The following is a 16,334-nucleotide window of genomic DNA, read 5'->3' on the forward strand; positions in this document are numbered from 1 at the left end:
GTATCTTTCCTCACTGTACTATGGCCTCTTGTAAAGTAAGCGACCTTGGAACAAGTCACATAAGAAACAGTGCGACCCAATGCAAGGACACCTCATCCTTAGAAAACTTGCACCCAATGAACTGAAAATTTAGGGCACAAGACTTCGCACTTCCAAAAATTCCTTCTGTTCTCAGGCAAGAACCGTAAAAGTCCATTTTCTCAAGCCTTTCAAACAGAACTGGACAGACTGACTCGTCATTTGCATGGAATGTGTGTTCCTGCTTTAACACTTCACTAATAACTTATCGTCATTCAGCCATATACAGTATAGAGAAACATATTTGCTTACATTATCTTCCCTTTTGATCTACACAGCAATCTTTTGATGTAGATGTTTTGTGTTTGTTTTGTTTTGTTTTTTTGAGACAGGGTCTCACTCTGTTGCCCAGGCTGGAGTGCAGTGGCATGATCACGGCTTACTGCAGCCTTGACCTCCTGGACTGAAGCAATCCTCCCACCTCAGCCCCCTAAGTAGCTGGGAATACAGGCACTCACCACCATGCCTGGCTGATTTTGGTTTGTTTGTTGTTGTTGTTGTTGTTTGTTTGTTTGTTTTTATAGAGACAGAGTTTCACCATGTTGCCCAAACTGATCTTGAACTCCTGAGCTCTAGCAATCTGCCTGCCCTGGCCTACCAAAGTGCTGGAATTATAGGTGTGAGCCACCGTGCCTGGCCAACATAAGTGTTTTTAGCCCCTGAATAAGTGAAGATTATTTCTATTACAAGCAACAGACACAATTCTAACTAATTTTTGCAAAAGAAGGGGAGGTATTTTCTCTCAAGCTGAAAATCCAAGGACAGGCAAGGCTATATCCAGAAATCATATCAGGTTCTCTCTCCTACCCACCCCTGCCCCTCTCTCTCTCCACCCCACCTCTCTTCTCCTCCCTCTCATCTCCTCCTCCTTTTCCTCTCTCTTTTCCTCTTGTTGGCCTCATCCTCAGGCAGGTTCTCCCCAAGGGACGTTACAGAGGTCTCAGGCAGCTCCAGGTTTATGCTGTTCTCATGCCCCAATCCCATATGGGAAGAGAATGCCTCTTTCTTGGCCTTTGGTACCAGGAGTTCCTGGGACACTTGTGATTGCTCCAGGGATAGCTCACACACCTGTACCTGAACCAATGACTGTGAACAGGAAGATGGAATGTCCACATGCTGACTGGCCAGTCCCAGACCACATGCCCAGGCAACTGAGAATGGGAGCAGGATGTTCCTCAATAGAAAACTGGTTGCAGTCACCCAAAGAAGAGGGAAGGGATGCCGGATGGGCAGGAACAACTGACGGCCATCAGCACTGCGTCTCTCCATTTCATAGACAAATAATCCAGGGCTCCAAGAGGGGAAGTGGCTTTTGCCTGGAGCCTCAGAGCTGGTAGGTTAGGAGCCTTACTGGCCTTGGGCCCTGGGCCTGGATGGAGAGAAGGGGGAGGGCCATGTGGTGAGAGCGCTCTTGCGTGTCCAGAACCCAGATTGCTTCAGACCTCCTCACGAGAGAGGGAGAGAGGTTTGCAAGGATGCCAGAAGCCAAAACTGCTTCTTCTCCATACTTCTTGGTATTTGCTTGAGCAGGAAAAGACCTTCATGTTTATTGAGCAACCAAGGCATGCTAGATACTTCTGGTACTTCACATATATAATGTCTTCAATCATGTTTTTCAGAGGTGGGAACTGAAGCTAAGAGACATAAAGCGATTTACCCAAGCCAAGTCACACAATCTTGGAATGGTAAGGCCCAGGTCTGGAATGACTCCAAAGCCTGTGCTCTTTTCTTGAATGTTTTCTCAATGGGGTTCTGTTGACAATGTGTGTAGGACTGTCCTGCACAGGGCAGAAATCTTAGCTGGCTAACAACCAAAATTTGCAATCCTTCCTGCACCCCGCATATCCAACCTCCACCCTCAGGAGGCTACCTCTGCCCCTGGGTGATGACCTCAACCACCTCACCAACTCTGGTTCCTTTCCATGGACCCAGGGACTCACCTAGAGAAAGCATTTGGCTGGGTGTGTTGGCTCACACCTGTAATCCCAGCACTTTGGGAAGCCAAGGAGGGAGGATCACTTGAGCCCAGGAGTTCAAGACCAGCCCGGCCAACATGGTGAAGCCCCATCTCTACTAAAAATACAAATATGAACCAGGTGTGGTGGTATGTGCCTGTAGTCCCAGCTACTCAGGAGGCTGAGGCAGGAGAATTGCTTGAACCCGGGAGGTGGAGGTTGCAGTGAGCCAAGATCGTGCCACCGCACTCCAGCCTAGGTGACAGAGCAAGACTCTGTCTCAAAAAAAAAAAAAAAAAAAGAGAAAGTATTTCATAAATGTTCCCTAAATGAATGAATGGAATACTCTTGAGTCGATCAAAAAGGACTAGGTGTGAATCCCAGCTGTACCATTTGCTAGCCAGATGGCATTGAGCAAGCTACTTAAATCCTCTGTGTCTCAGTTTCCTTGTCTATAAAGTGGGGGCAATCCTAGCATCATCCTCATAGGGTTTTTAGGAGGATCAAATGAGTTAATGCTTGTAAAAGGCTTAGGACACTGCCTGGAGGCTTAGGACACTGCCTGGTGCTCAAGGGTTTCATCAGCCTTTGTTCAATGGGGTGAATGAATGAATGACTATTTATATGTTTGTAAACTATAAACTCTGATTACAGTTCACACACACTTTGGCTTTTGTTATCTTGTTTGATCCCCTCCGTCACCCTGCAAGAGAGCATTATGTACATTTTACAGATAAAGAAACTCAGGCAAAGAGAGATGAGGTGACTTGGCTGGAGATTTCTGCTTGTTGAACTGCAGTTCTAAAATTTCAGGCTCTGGCTTCTCTCTATGCATGCTATCCCCACAAATATACATATTTTAAGCCGAGAATGAGCAAGTGAATGAAGGAGTTGCTGAAATCCTGATCCCAGGCCCTCAGAGCAGCTTGATGGGGAGAGCTGCCCCGGCTCCACAGCTGGGAGGAGTCAGTCTTCCCTCCATCCAACCTGGGACTCTCTCGTGGGGCTGCCCAGTGGTTGTGTGGGGTAAGTGTGGTGTGCTTGTGTTGGGGGGAGGTATGTGTGTGTTGTGGTGGGGAAGGGGGTATGTGAGTCATCAAGGCACTGGGGAAGGAGGAGGCGCAGCCATCCAGCCAGGACCACAGGACCACAAGAAAGAACCAGGTGGTGAGTAGGACGTGCAGCTGGCTGCCCACAACCACCCACTCCGGAGGAGAGGAGCACCAGCTCTGTGAGCACCCCAGAGACTCCAAACCTGAATCCCTCCCTCAGGCCACCCTCAGGACAGAAACTGGGAGCCTCCTAGGGGCACCCAACACCCAGCACACAGGAGTGACCTCGCCGCTTTGTGATTCCTTCAGTTCCACTGCACCCATCCTGCAAACACTCAGAACATGACATCTTGGCCTACCTCCAGACAGGCCCTGGGAGTCCTCAGCTCTCAAGGAGCTCCGAGATGATGGGATGAACCTCAGGAATAGAAAACAAAGGAGAGAGGAGAACGCTGGGAACCTCCTTGCAGGGACTCACCTGCCAGATTCTTAGGAGGGTCTCAATTCCCAAGTGCTGAAGGTGCACAAACCAGCACCTGACCTGTTGCTGCCTTGCTGAGGCCACAAGTTCCATGACCAGACCTCCACCTGCAAAGTGTCTCTGGACTGCCCACTCCCTTATCTTCTCACCTCTTCTCTGACAGACCATTCAGCCCACATTCTCTGCACCCCTGTCTCCTCTGACCCTCCCTCTCAGTCCCCCAGCACCCCACCACCACCCTAGCTCATCACTCCCACTCACCTCCCCTACCATCCTTTGGTTGCTGTCACCCCAAACCACCTATGGTTTTCTGTCACTCTCTTGGCAAAAAGGGACACACTGACCTGGGTTTACATCAAACTAGCTGTGTGACCTTGACCTTGTTGCTTCAATTCCTTGGGCCACAGTTCCCCCACTATAAAACAGAAATATTTTGTGAGTGTTCAATACAACAATGGAAGCAAAAATACTTACCACATATTAGGTGCTCAATAAATATTACATTTTCTTTTCTTCAAAGGCTGCTACCTAAGAATTGGGTTAAGAAACGGAGAGGGGAGACTTTCTGACCTTTATGCTCCCCTTCGTTCTCCTTAAAAAAATTGTTTCCAGCCAGGGATTCATCCAAACAGAACTTCTCGGCAAGAGTGAAGATTCTGCAGGATATTGACTCTCCACTGGAACATGCTGTAGCCTGGGAGGCATTTATGAATCACTTTTGGGGTATGTCAAGGGGATACTGCATGTCTAGGTTCATTTCAGCATTATTCCCAATAGCCAAGAGATGGAAGCAACCTAAGTGTCCATCAACAGATACATGGATAAAGAAAATGTGGTGGCCGGGTGCGGTGGCTCACGCCTGTAATCCCAGCACTTTGAGAGGCTGAGGTGGGTGGATCACAAGATCAGGAGTTCAAGACCAGTCTGGCCAAGATGGTAAAACCCATCTCTACTAAAAATACAAAAATTAGCCAGGCATGGTGGCAGGTGCCTGTAATCCTAGCTACTCGGGAGGCTGAGGCAGAGAATTGCTTGAACCCAGGTGGCAGAGGTTGCAGTGAGCCAAGATCGAGATTGTACCACTGCACTCCAGCCTGGGCAACAGAGCAAGATTCCATCTCAAAAAAAAAAAATAGAAAGAAAGAAAATGTGGTAGGTAGACGCATTGGAGTACTACACAGCCTTTAAAAAGATGGAAACATTCACAACATGGATAGAACTGGAGGACATTATGCTATGTGAAATAAGCCAGGCACAGAAAGACAAGTACTGTATGATCTCACTTATATGTGGAATCTTACAAAGTCACTCTCATGGAAGCAAAGAATAGGAAGGTGGTTACCAGAGGCTGGCAGAGGGAGGTGGGGAGGAGGAGAGATGGGGAAGGGAGAGATGTTGATGAATGGATGCAAAGTTTTAGTTAGAAAGAAGAAGTTTTAGTGATCTATTATACCTGCATGGTGACCACAGTTAATAATAATCTGTTATATGTTTCAAAATTGCTAAAAGATTTTCAACATTCTCATCACACACAAAAAATTACAAGTCAGTTAAGTGAAGGATTTGTTAATTAGCTTGATTGAATCTTTCCACAACAAATACACAGATCAAAACATCACATTAGCCAGGAGCGGTGGCTCACGCTTGTAAATCCCAGCACTCTGGGAGGCCAAGGTGGGCAGATCATCTGAGTTTAGGAGTCTGAGACTAGCCTGGGCAACACAGTGAAACCCTGTCTCTTAAAAAAAATGAAAAGAAAATTAGCCAGGCATGGTAGCATGTGCTTGTAGTTCTACTCAGGAGGCTGAGATGGGAAGATTGCTTGACTCCAGGAGATTTAGGCTGCTGTGAGCTTCGATCATGCCACTGCACTCCAGCCTGTGCAACAGAGCAAGACCCTGTCTAAAAAAAAAAAAAATCACATTTGATACGGTTTGGCTGTGTCCCCACCCAAATATCACCTTGAATTGTAATAATGCCCACGTGTCAAAGGCTGGGCCAGGTGGAAATAATTGAATCACGGGGGTGGTTTCCCCCATACTGTTCTCACGGTAGTGAGTCTCACAAGATCTGATGGTTTTATAAATGGGAGTTCTGCAAGCTTTCTTGCCTGCTGTCATGTAAGACGTGCCTTTGCTCTGCTTTGCCTTCCATCATGATTGTGAGGCCTCCCCAGTTAGGTGGAACTGTGAGTCGATGAAACCTCTTTCCTTTATAAATTACCCAATCTTGAGTATGCCTTTATTAGCAGCATGAAAACAAACTAATACACATTGTACCACATAAATATGCATAATTATTATTTGTCAATTAAAAATAAATTAATTTTAAAAATAAAAAGGACCTACCTTTGGGTATTTTTTCAAATTACACACGCACACATACACACACACACGTGACCACACATGCACATGCAATGAGATTCTGATATTGCTTTCTTCCCATGCCATCATGAGCCTCCATTACCAATAAGAGTGTATAGTACAAAAGAAAATGGAGAAACACTGAGATAAATCATTTATATGCCAAATCTTGTCAGACTTACAGTCTGCTTAGATCTCAGCCATGGACACCTCCCCTCACCAGGTCTCTCTTTGCTGGAATCTCACACCACCTTCCTGAGGCACAATTCTCCTGGATCTGTCTCCTAGGAGTCTTTTAACTTTCTTATCCCAACCAACCCAACTTAATTCAGCTCAACTCAATGCATCTTGACTATCCTAAATTCAACTCAAGCCAACCCAGTTCAATTTACTTCCACTCGACCCACTCAAATCAAACATTATGCAAGGTTAATCAAACTCTCAACTCCAGTCAACTCAACCCATTCCAACACAACCTGGCTCAGTTTAACTCTACTAAATTCAGTTCAAGTCAAACCAACTCATCTCCACTCAACCAATCCCAAACCAAACTCCACTCATTCAACCAAACTAAAATAAATTTGACCCAACCCTTCCTGACATGACACAACAACGCAACTCTACTCCACTGTACTCTACCCAAACAAAACCAATTATACTCAACATAATTTAACTCAACTAAACTCATCCCTGTCCAGCTCAGTTCTTCCTTTATATCTCCTCCTTCCTTCCAACAATAAAGACCTTCCTCCTACCTCCCCACCAGATATCCTGTCATTCCCTAAATGACAAAAAGTAATGCTTATCCCTAAACGATAGGATATCTGGTAGGGAAATGGAACACAAGAGTTAATACCTGATCTAATGAAAGAAGGGGAGATTTTTCTTTGGACTTTGCCTCTCCTCGCTCTTCTCCCAACTCTAACCACATCCCCATACATATAATAACTATTATTCCTCCCTGACTTTGCCATTTACTACTACCCTTTAATGAAGCCCCAAGGCCACGAAGCCTCAGGCCTGTGAGGGCTTTCACCTCTGCCCACACCACCTCTAGGGAGGTGAGATCTGGAGGAGATTTAGATTGGGGGGCAGGGAAAATTCCAAAAGAAGATTTGATGGGCAGAAGAGGGACCACCAGACTGGATACCTTGCAGGGAAAAGCAGGGTCTGAGCTGACCTCCAGGGAACAGAAAACTCTGTCCCTGGCTTCTCTGCTCCATCTGCCTGGCACTGTCTTCCCTCCTTTTTATGGCCCAGTCCTCCTTTGCCTGCCTTTATCAGCTTTGCGCTCTTTCACTCACTCTCTCTCTCTCTCTCTCTCTCTCTCTCATTATCTCTGCTCTGTCTGTGTGTGGCTGTCTTGGATTCCCCTCCTCTTTCAATAATTCTGTATTGCTGTCTTCCTCTCGTTGACTCTTCCCTCTCTGTCTCTGTTTCTGGCACAATCTGCTTCATGTTCTAAGCTTTGGGTGGGGAATTATTCCTCCTAAACGGAGATGCCCCTGTCCCTTCATCCCCTCCACCCTTTCTCCACCAGGGGAGCCCTAGGTCAGCCCCGACTGCCTGAGAACCAGGAGCTAAAGCTACTTCCCCAGTCATAAAATTAGCATTAGACACAGTAGAGCTGGAAGGAAACTGAGGCCAATCTTCTCATTTTATGGATGGGGAAACTGAGACTCAGAGACTGGAGGGGGCCTGCCCCAGATCATTCGGAGTTAGGGGAATCAGAATGAGGCCCTCCTGAGGCTGGAGAACCCAGAATCTGAACCCAGACTAAGGAGATTTGAGCATCAGGCTGGGAGGTGGGTGGGAAAACAATAGTGTCTGTCCCCAGAAGCCATCTTTGCGAACAGAAGTATCAATCGCCATGCCATTACTTTCTCAGAGCAGTGCCTCACTGACTTGCTTTTTCCTCCATCTCTCTCTCTTCTCTGTGCCTTTCTGTACCTCTCTCTAGTAAAATGTATTGTTTGGAGGGTGGGGAGGAGGAGAGCCAAGAAGATTCTGGGTGTCCCTTTGATGAGAGTCATCCACCACTGACCCCAACTCTTCCACCTCTTGGGGTCAGGACTGCAGGCACCATTCTGAGAGCACCAGGGGGAAGGCCTCATAGGCCCAGGGGAGAGGAGGAAGCAGGGGTTTGGCCTCCCACCACAGAGTGGCTGCTTGTGAGGGATAGGGCTGGGGTTTAATGACTCAACTATCCTAAATTCAACTCAGTTCAATTTACTTCCACTCAACCCACCCAAATCAAACCTTACCCAAGTCAATCAAACTCAATTCCAATCAACTCAACCCAACCAAACCCAACCCAACACAACCCAACTCAGTTTAACTCTACTAAATTCAGTTCAAGTCAAACCAAGTTCTAGTCTAGACTGAACATAGAATCCAGCCATTGCACCCTTGGCCACAGGCCCCCCAGCCAGCCAGGCACAGCCTCCATGACTTTGTTGGTCAGAGTGAGCTCTCAGACAAGGCCAGGGCTGCATTCCTTCCCACCCACCTTCCCCCCTCCGACCCCTATCAGCCAGCTGGATAGTCCAGACTCCAGAAGCAACCAGCACTTGGGGGACGGCTCTTGGGCCAGAGGCAGGCTAGGGTAACAAAAAGACCCCTCACCACTCCCACGGCACTCAGGGTGGCCCCTCCTGCAGCCCAGCTATCTCCTCCCAAGCCTGTGACCTGCTGTATCTCTAACTGCAATCCTTCCCACTAGAGTTGACTCCATCAGCAGCTCAGAGTTCCTGGGCACCAGCCTGGGCCTTCCTCAGAACTCTAGGATATCTGAATATAGAAAAGGAGAAGAGAAGGCCATGTGGTCTGTGTGGTGGGCAGAGGAGAAGCTGGGAGGGGGTGGGGTGGCTGCGGAACTAGGCTCTAGGCCCATGGACAGGCGCCACTAGCACCCATCCTGACCCAACCTCCAGTTCCCTCCCCAGGCCTTCTCTGAGGCCCAGCTTCCTGCCTTTCTGTAGGGAGTATCTCAAGTCATTGAGCCCAAACCTCCATTCAACTGATCTGGAGACTGAGGCCTACAGCTGGAAGGAGTTTGCCCGAGAACAAGAAACAGAGAAGGAGCTGGAATCCAGGGCTCCTGGCCCCCAGGCCAGGGTCCTTCCCCAGTTGGCTCTCAAGATGGAGTTTGTTTGGGGCCCTGATTTCTGCCCCATCTGCCCAAAAGGTCAAATTCAGGCAGCCCACCTCCAACCCAGAGAGTGTCCTGTTTCTCAGAACCCACGAACTCAGGCACTGGAGGGAGCTGGGAATCCCAGCACGCTCCAAGCCCTCCCTTCTTCCTCTTCCTTCCCTCTTCCTCCGGCTCCTCTGTTGACCTCTGGCTGGACTGGCTCTTCCTTCCTCTTTCCCCAGAACCCCTCTCCCCACCCCCAACAGCACTGGGGATAGACAGAGAGGAAGGATCTCAACCCAGGCCTGGATAAGCAGCAATCACCCTCCCTGCCAGCATCACTGTTTCCAGAGGCGACAAGCTCTTGGAGGCAAGCTCCTCCAAGAGGCATGAGTCCCACCTCAGCCCTTACGAGCTGTGTGACTTTGAGCAAGTCACTTTGCCTCCCTAAATGGCCAAACTCTCATCACTAAGATGGAGATAATTGTGTGCATGGGCTTTAAAGGAGAAAAGAGATAGCATGGATAAGCACATGGCACAGAACCTGGCATTTAAATGGTTAATGTCATTATGAAGTAGAGGAAATGCCCCTGTTCTGGCCATGGCTTTTCACCAGATTTGTATTATTTATTTTCAAATCCTTTCTGAGTCTAATCTAGTTTTTTAGTTACATCCTATAGCACGGAGTTCAAAGTTTAACTTAATAACCAGTGCCTGCTGGCTGGGTGCAGTGGCTCACGTCTGTAATCCTAGCACGGGTGGATGACCTGAGGTCAGGAGTTTGAGACTAGCCTGGCCAACATGGTGAAACCCTGTCTCTACCAAAAATACAAAAATTAACTGGGCATGGGGCCACGCGCCTATAATCCCAGCTACTCGGGAGGCTGAGGCAGGAGAATCGCTTGAACACGAGGGGTGGAGGTTACAGTGAGCTGAGATTGCGCCGCTGCACTCCAGCCTGACCCACAGAGGGAGACTCCATCTCAAAAATAAAAATAAAAATAAAATAACCAGTTCCTTAGTGCTTACTTTGTGCTAAGCACCTGGAACAAGGGAGAATAAGACAGAAGCTTCTGTACCCACAAGGTGCCCACACTGTGGTGGGGGACACAGGCATTGACCACTGACCGGACAATGACCATGAGATAAGTCCTGGGAAAGAGGAGAAGAGGAGGCAGGTGAGGTACATGCAGGGCACCTAACTCAGTCCCCAGGGTCTTCCCAGAGAAAAGGTGTTCTTAGCAGAGAAGACAGCATGTGCAAAGGCCCAGAGACAGAGAGCTCCCCTTTTGAGGAATTCTTGAGAAGTAGATTACATCTCAAGTGGATTAACAGCTAGTACAGTTGACCCTTGAACAATTCAGGGGTGGCAAGGCATGGTGACTCATGCCTGTAATTCCAGCACTTTGGGAGGCTGAGGCAGGCAGATCACTTGACATCGGGAGTTTGAGACCAGCTGGCCAACATGGTGAAACCCTCTCTCTACTAAAAATACAAAAATTATCTGGGCATTGTGGCAGGCACCTGTAATTCCAGCTACTCAAGAGGCTGAGGCAGGAGAATCGCTTGAACCCAGGAGGCAGAGGTTGCAGAGAGCCTAGATCACGCCACTGCACCCCAACCTGGCAACAGTATGAGACTCTGTTGCAAAAAAAATAAAAATAATGCAGGGATTAGGGAAACTGACCCCCATACGTCAAAAATTCACATATAGCTTTTGACTCCCCCAAAACCTAACCACTGATAACCTACTGTTGACCAGAAGCCTTACCAATAACATGACAGTTGATTAACACATATTTTATATGTTTTATATATATATAAAATATGCTATATTCTTACAATAAAGTAAATTAGAGAAGAGAAAATAGAGCCCCAATAAAAACTCTGAACCCTGAAGCTCAGGTGCACTTCCCCAGTTGGCAATACTCCACGGACATTGTCACATTGATACTAGGAGAGTGACACATTCTGATTCCATGAGAAGGACAATGGAAGCTTTACTTTATGCTTGAAAGAAAATCCCCTGGGCTCTGCCCTGTACATCTCTCCCTTTGGCTGATCTTAGTCTGTATCCTTTCCCTGTAATAAACTATAACCATGAGTATAACAGCTTTCAGTGAGTCTTGTGAGTCTTTCTAGCAAATTACAGAACCTGAGGGTGGTTTAGGGAACCTCTTGAACTTGTAGCAGGTGTCAGAAGTGATGGTGGGCAGACCTGGTGGCTCATGCCTGTAATCCCAGCACTTTGGGAGGCTGAGATGGGCGGGTCTCTTGAGGCCAGGAGTTCAAGACCAGCCTGGGCAACATAGTGGGACTGTGTCTCTACAAAAAATAAAAAATCAGCCTGGCATGCTAGTGCACGCCTGTAGTCCCAGCTACTCAGGAGGCTGAGGTGGTAAGATCATGTGAGCCCAGGAGGTCGAGACTGCAGTGAGCCATAATCACACTACTGCACTCGAGCCTGGGTGATAGAGTGAGACTTTGTTTCAAAAATAATAATAAACAAATAAATGAATACACTTTAAAACTTTAAAATTTTTTGTGCAGGCACAGTAGCGCACACCTGCAATCCCAGCACTTTGGGAGTCCAAGGTGGGCAGACCACTTGAGCTCAGGAGCTCGAGACCAACTTGGACAACATAGTGAGACTTCATCTCCGGGGAAAAAAATTAACACAAAAATGATTTTTTAATTTTTTAATTAAAAAAATGTAAGAAATGAAGGTGGGCCGGGCACAGTGGCTCATGCCTGTAATCCCAGCACTTTGGGAGGCAGAGGTGCGCAGATCACAAGGTCAGAAGATCAAGACCATCCTGGCTAACACGGTGAAACCCCGTCTCTACTGAAAATACAAAAAAAAATCCAGGTTTGGTGGCACGCACCTGTAGTCCCAGCTACTCAGGAGGCTGAGGCAGGAGAATCACTTGAACCTGAGAGTTGGAGGTTGCAGTGAGCTGAGATCACACCACTGCACTCCAGCCTGGGCAACAGAGTGAGACTCCATCAAGAAAGGAAAAGGAAAAGGAAAAGGAAGGAAGGAAGGAAGGAAGTCTTGTCTTGCGTGGAGACTCTGCCCTCTAACCTTGTAATAGGCCCCGACTTAGCACAATTTCTTACATGATATTTCAGTTAATCCTCACAATAACCCCCTTAGGCACTATTATCATCAACCCCATTTTGGAGATTGGGAAAATGAGATAAGGAACCTGACTGAGGTCACATAGTTATCAAATGACAAAAGTGAAATTTAAAAGCAGATATGGGCCGGGTGCGGTGGCTCACACCTGTAATCCCAGCACTTTGGGAGGTTGAGGCGGGTGGATCACAAGGTCAAGAGATCGAGACCATCCTGGCCAACATGGTGAAACCCCGTCTCTACTAAAAATACAAAAATTAGCGGGGTGCCACAGTAGTAGCCTGTAGTCCCAGCTACTCGGGAGGCTGAGACAGGAGAATTGCTTGAACCCGGGAGGTGGAGGTTGCAGTGAGCCAAGATCGTGCCACTGCACTCCAGCCTGGTGACAGAGCAAGACTCCGTCTCAAAAAAAAAAAAAAAAAAAATACAAAAAATTAGCCATGCGTGGTGGTGGGCACCTATAGTTCCAGCTACTCGGGAGGCTGGAGAATGGCGCCGAGATCGTGCCACTGCATTCCAGCCTGGGCGACAGAGTGAGACTCCGACTCAAAACAAAAAAAAAAAAAAAGCAGATACCCAGGCACTAGCATCTAAGCATCTACTCCTGTAACCACTATGCTATGCTGCCCAATTAGTAGGGGAAGGAGGGGGCCTGTGAGAAGCAGAGCTAGAGGGTTTGCAAGGGACTATTCCCAAGACGGGTTTCCTGGCAAAAAGGCTAAGTTTTGTCCTGGGGGTAATAGGGAGCCATTGATGGTTTTAAGCAGGGAGAACATAAGTATCCATGCATTTTAACAAAGTCCCTCTGGATGTAGCCTGCGGAGTGGATTGCAGACAAGCCTGAGTGGGGAGAAGACCAGGTGAGGACAACGAAGCAGCTGGACCTGAGTCGTGGTCTTGGGAATAGAGAGCATGGGACACATGCCATATGTGCCTAAAAGGTAGGCTTGACAGGACTTCGGGACAGACCGGATTTAGGGGAAAAGGGAGTAGGAAGAGTCAAGGGTAAAACCCAGGCTTCCAGATTAGACAATTAGGGTATTACGTCCCTTAGACTGGGAAAGATAGAAGGAAGAACAGATTTGAGGTGGGCCATACCACCATTAATGGTCCCAGATTCCCAAAGGGGTCAATGCCCCAGAACAGGGCAATCCCCACCCAAGCACAGGATCCCTTGTCTAGACCATCAGTTACCAGGATAGTGTGGCTAGCTCCCAGCAGAGAAGTGGCACCCTCCCCTACCTGTGAGTGGCCACCAGGTGGCAGCATAGGCCACCTTTTTTCAGGGCTGGCCTGGCAGGCGGGCCAGAGGAGGGAAAAGGGAGCATCTATCGCTGCTGGAGATTCAGCTTTGCCACCTGACCACAGAAACTGGACCACAGGCCTGTGGAGATGAGTTCCTGCAGCTACAGAGTCAAAAAAGCACCGATCTAGGAGTCAGGAGTCCTGGGTTCTAGATACACCAAGGACCCAGAGCAGACACATGCCCCTCTATGAGGCTCCAGGTTTTCCTTAAAGAGGGCAAACTCTCCTTAAGGAAAGAAGGCCAGAGCTGCCAGATGGAGTATTAATTCCTTCTCTGCTTTCCATCCCCAACAGCTGTGGCTTTTAAACATATTTTTAGAGGCAACTTCTTTTTTTACAAACAAAATTCAAGGACCCTCTCACCCCCTGCACCTCCATCCCATGTATGAAACAGAAAACATGTTTACACTGATCTGCTCTGGTTGGAGTAGAAGCTGGGGACTCTCCCAAGCCCACACAGAGGATAAAATCTTCACCCTGACACTGAGGTCCCTACCTCTCCAGTGTCATCCTCATTCTCCTATCCAGACTAAGTGACCTTTGCCCGTCCTGGACTTTCTCTTGGGAATATCCTTCCCCTCCTCTCTTGATTCAAACCCTCCTCATCCTTCAATGTCAGATCCCTTGACACCTCCTCCAGGGAGCCTTCTCCAAAGCCCCTAATGGAAAGCATCACTCCCTCTACCACAATGCCCCAGCACCTCAGTCCCCCACAAGTACCAAGCACCTGCTCTGTCCGGGCAATGCAAACAAGTGAATATCATCTCTCTTCTCTCTGATCCTGAGCACTTGTGGGTGGGGGACCATGGCTGGTTCCCCCAAAACAGAGTGTGCCCAGCCTCACCCAGCTGGGAGCTGGCAGACCAGCCTCTGCCCCACCAGGCTTCACTGAGCCACATTAATGGTCACCTTTTCTGGGCTTCACCTTCCCCCATCTGTATAAGGGGGACAGCTAACATTTAACCAGGACTGTGTGTAGAATCAGGACTACCTACGTAATTTGAGGGGCCCTGTGCAAAATAAAAATATGCAATCCCTTGTTCAAATATTAAAATTTTCAAGACAATAGCAGTAGAGCATTAAACCAAGCACAAGTCACACACCTGTGGAGTCTGAAATCAGCCAACCTGTGCCCAAGTGTGGGGCTGCATCAGCCAAAAAAGATGGTCCGTTTTCTTCATGTGAGTTCACTTTCTGTTGATCAAGCTGGGGACCAGCAGGACTGCATCCTCCCATTAGGGAGCACCTTTTCTCAAGTCAGACAAAGGTATGGTATTGGCCAGCAGTCACCCCACCCGAGACTTCATAGCACTACCATGTAAAATGGGCTTGCTGAGTGAGGAGAGGGAACCAAAATCCAGACACAAGAAATTGGAGACCAGGGACCAGGTGTAGTGGCAGGCACCCATAATCCCAGCTACTCTGGAGGCTGAGGCAGGAGAATCACTTGAACCTGGGAGGCAGAGGTTGCAGTGAGCCGAGATCATGCCACCACATTCCAGCCTGGGTGACAAAGTGAGACTCCTTCTCAAAAAAAAAAAAAAAGAAAAGAAAAAAAAAGAAAGAAGGAAGGAAGGAGAGAGAGAGAGAGAGAGAGAGAAAGAAAAAAGAAAGAAAAGAAAGAAAGAAAGAAAGAAAGAAAGAAAGAAAGAAAGAAAGAAAGAAAGAAAGAAAGAAAGAAAGAAAGAAAGAAAGAAAGAAAGAAAAGAAAAAGAAAAAGAAAAAAAGAAAGTGGGGTTTTATACCAGAGACATGCAATCAGGACAAGCCAGAGGGTGGAGATCAGAAACAGTAAACCTCACCTCAGAGCAATGTGATTCAAGGTCAACTTCCAAGTTCAGAGGCCAAAAGTAGGCGCTCAGTCCTTGCCTTGTTCTTTCAATCAGTATTTACTGAGCAGGTGTGCCAAGCACAGTTCCAGGCCTTATGATACAGCAGTGAGCAGGACAAAGTCCCCTTCCTCCCAGGGTTCACATTCTTGCGGTGGGGAGAGGAAATAAACATTATTAAAAGAAAATAAATGAACCACCCAACTAAAGATAAGTGATATGAAGAGAATTAAACAGGGTGAGAGGGAAGGACTGCTGGTAGGTGGGTGGTTCATATAGGGTGGCCAGGGAGAGTCTCCCTGAGGAGGTGACATTCAAGCTGGGCTCTGAATGAAATGGGGCCAGCCGGTGCCCCAGTTGCAAGGCATGGGGGTGGGCGTGTGGAGCTGCCTGCAGGAGAAGAGCCTGCAGATCCACACTTTGCCAGAAAGGCAAAGGCGAAGGCAGGCTGGGCAGGAAGTCTGACCCCCTGTAACCATATCCCCAGGAAGGAGGAAGCCAGGAAGACGCTTTCAGCAGTCGTATTCATCAAGGCCGCTGCTCTAACCCGGGGCAGCACCAGAGGCTCCTCAGGCCCGATCCACTTTCTGCTGGGCCGTCTGGGGAGGGGACAGCAAGGGAGGGAGGACGGCCCTGGATTCTCTTCCAGACAATAAATGCTTCCAGGTTCCTAGGGAGCATTCTGTGAGCCACAGCTGCATCTGATCTCAATTACCCCCGGGTGTAGGGTTCCCCGACTGGGCAGGGACAGGGGTGGAGGGTAGGCCGTTTCTCCATAATCAGAATCTCCTGGCCCAGTGGGTGAAGACACCTCAGGACAGGTCCCCAGAATTTCAGAATGCAGAAGAGGGTTCTCCCCAAAAACAGAGGTCTGGCTGTGTGTGGGTGGAGCCTCTGTTTCACAGCCATTTTGCTGTGTGACCTGGTGCCACTCACTTAACCTTTCTGGGCCCCTGTGGGAACTGTGAATATTCAACCTTTTCCTTTCCTACCTTTTCC

At 48.2% G+C, this 16,334-nt stretch overlaps 1 long non-coding RNA gene across 1 annotated transcript; it reads right to left on the bottom strand.

The window, feature by feature from the left end:
- Positions 1 to 943: 943 nt before the first annotated feature.
- Positions 944 to 15,780, bottom strand: LOC135967374 (uncharacterized). The gene is made up of 3 exons (XR_010581445.1): positions 15,309 to 15,780; positions 3,445 to 5,468; positions 944 to 1,447 (listed from the first exon to the last, which is right to left on the bottom strand). It is a non-coding gene; the product is annotated as an uncharacterized lncRNA (long non-coding RNA).
- Positions 15,781 to 16,334: the final 554 nt, after the last annotated feature.

The sequence above is a fragment of the Macaca fascicularis genome, chromosome 15 (assembly GCF_037993035.2).
Source record: "Macaca fascicularis isolate 582-1 chromosome 15, T2T-MFA8v1.1".
Taxonomy (NCBI): Eukaryota; Metazoa; Chordata; class Mammalia; order Primates; family Cercopithecidae; genus Macaca; species Macaca fascicularis.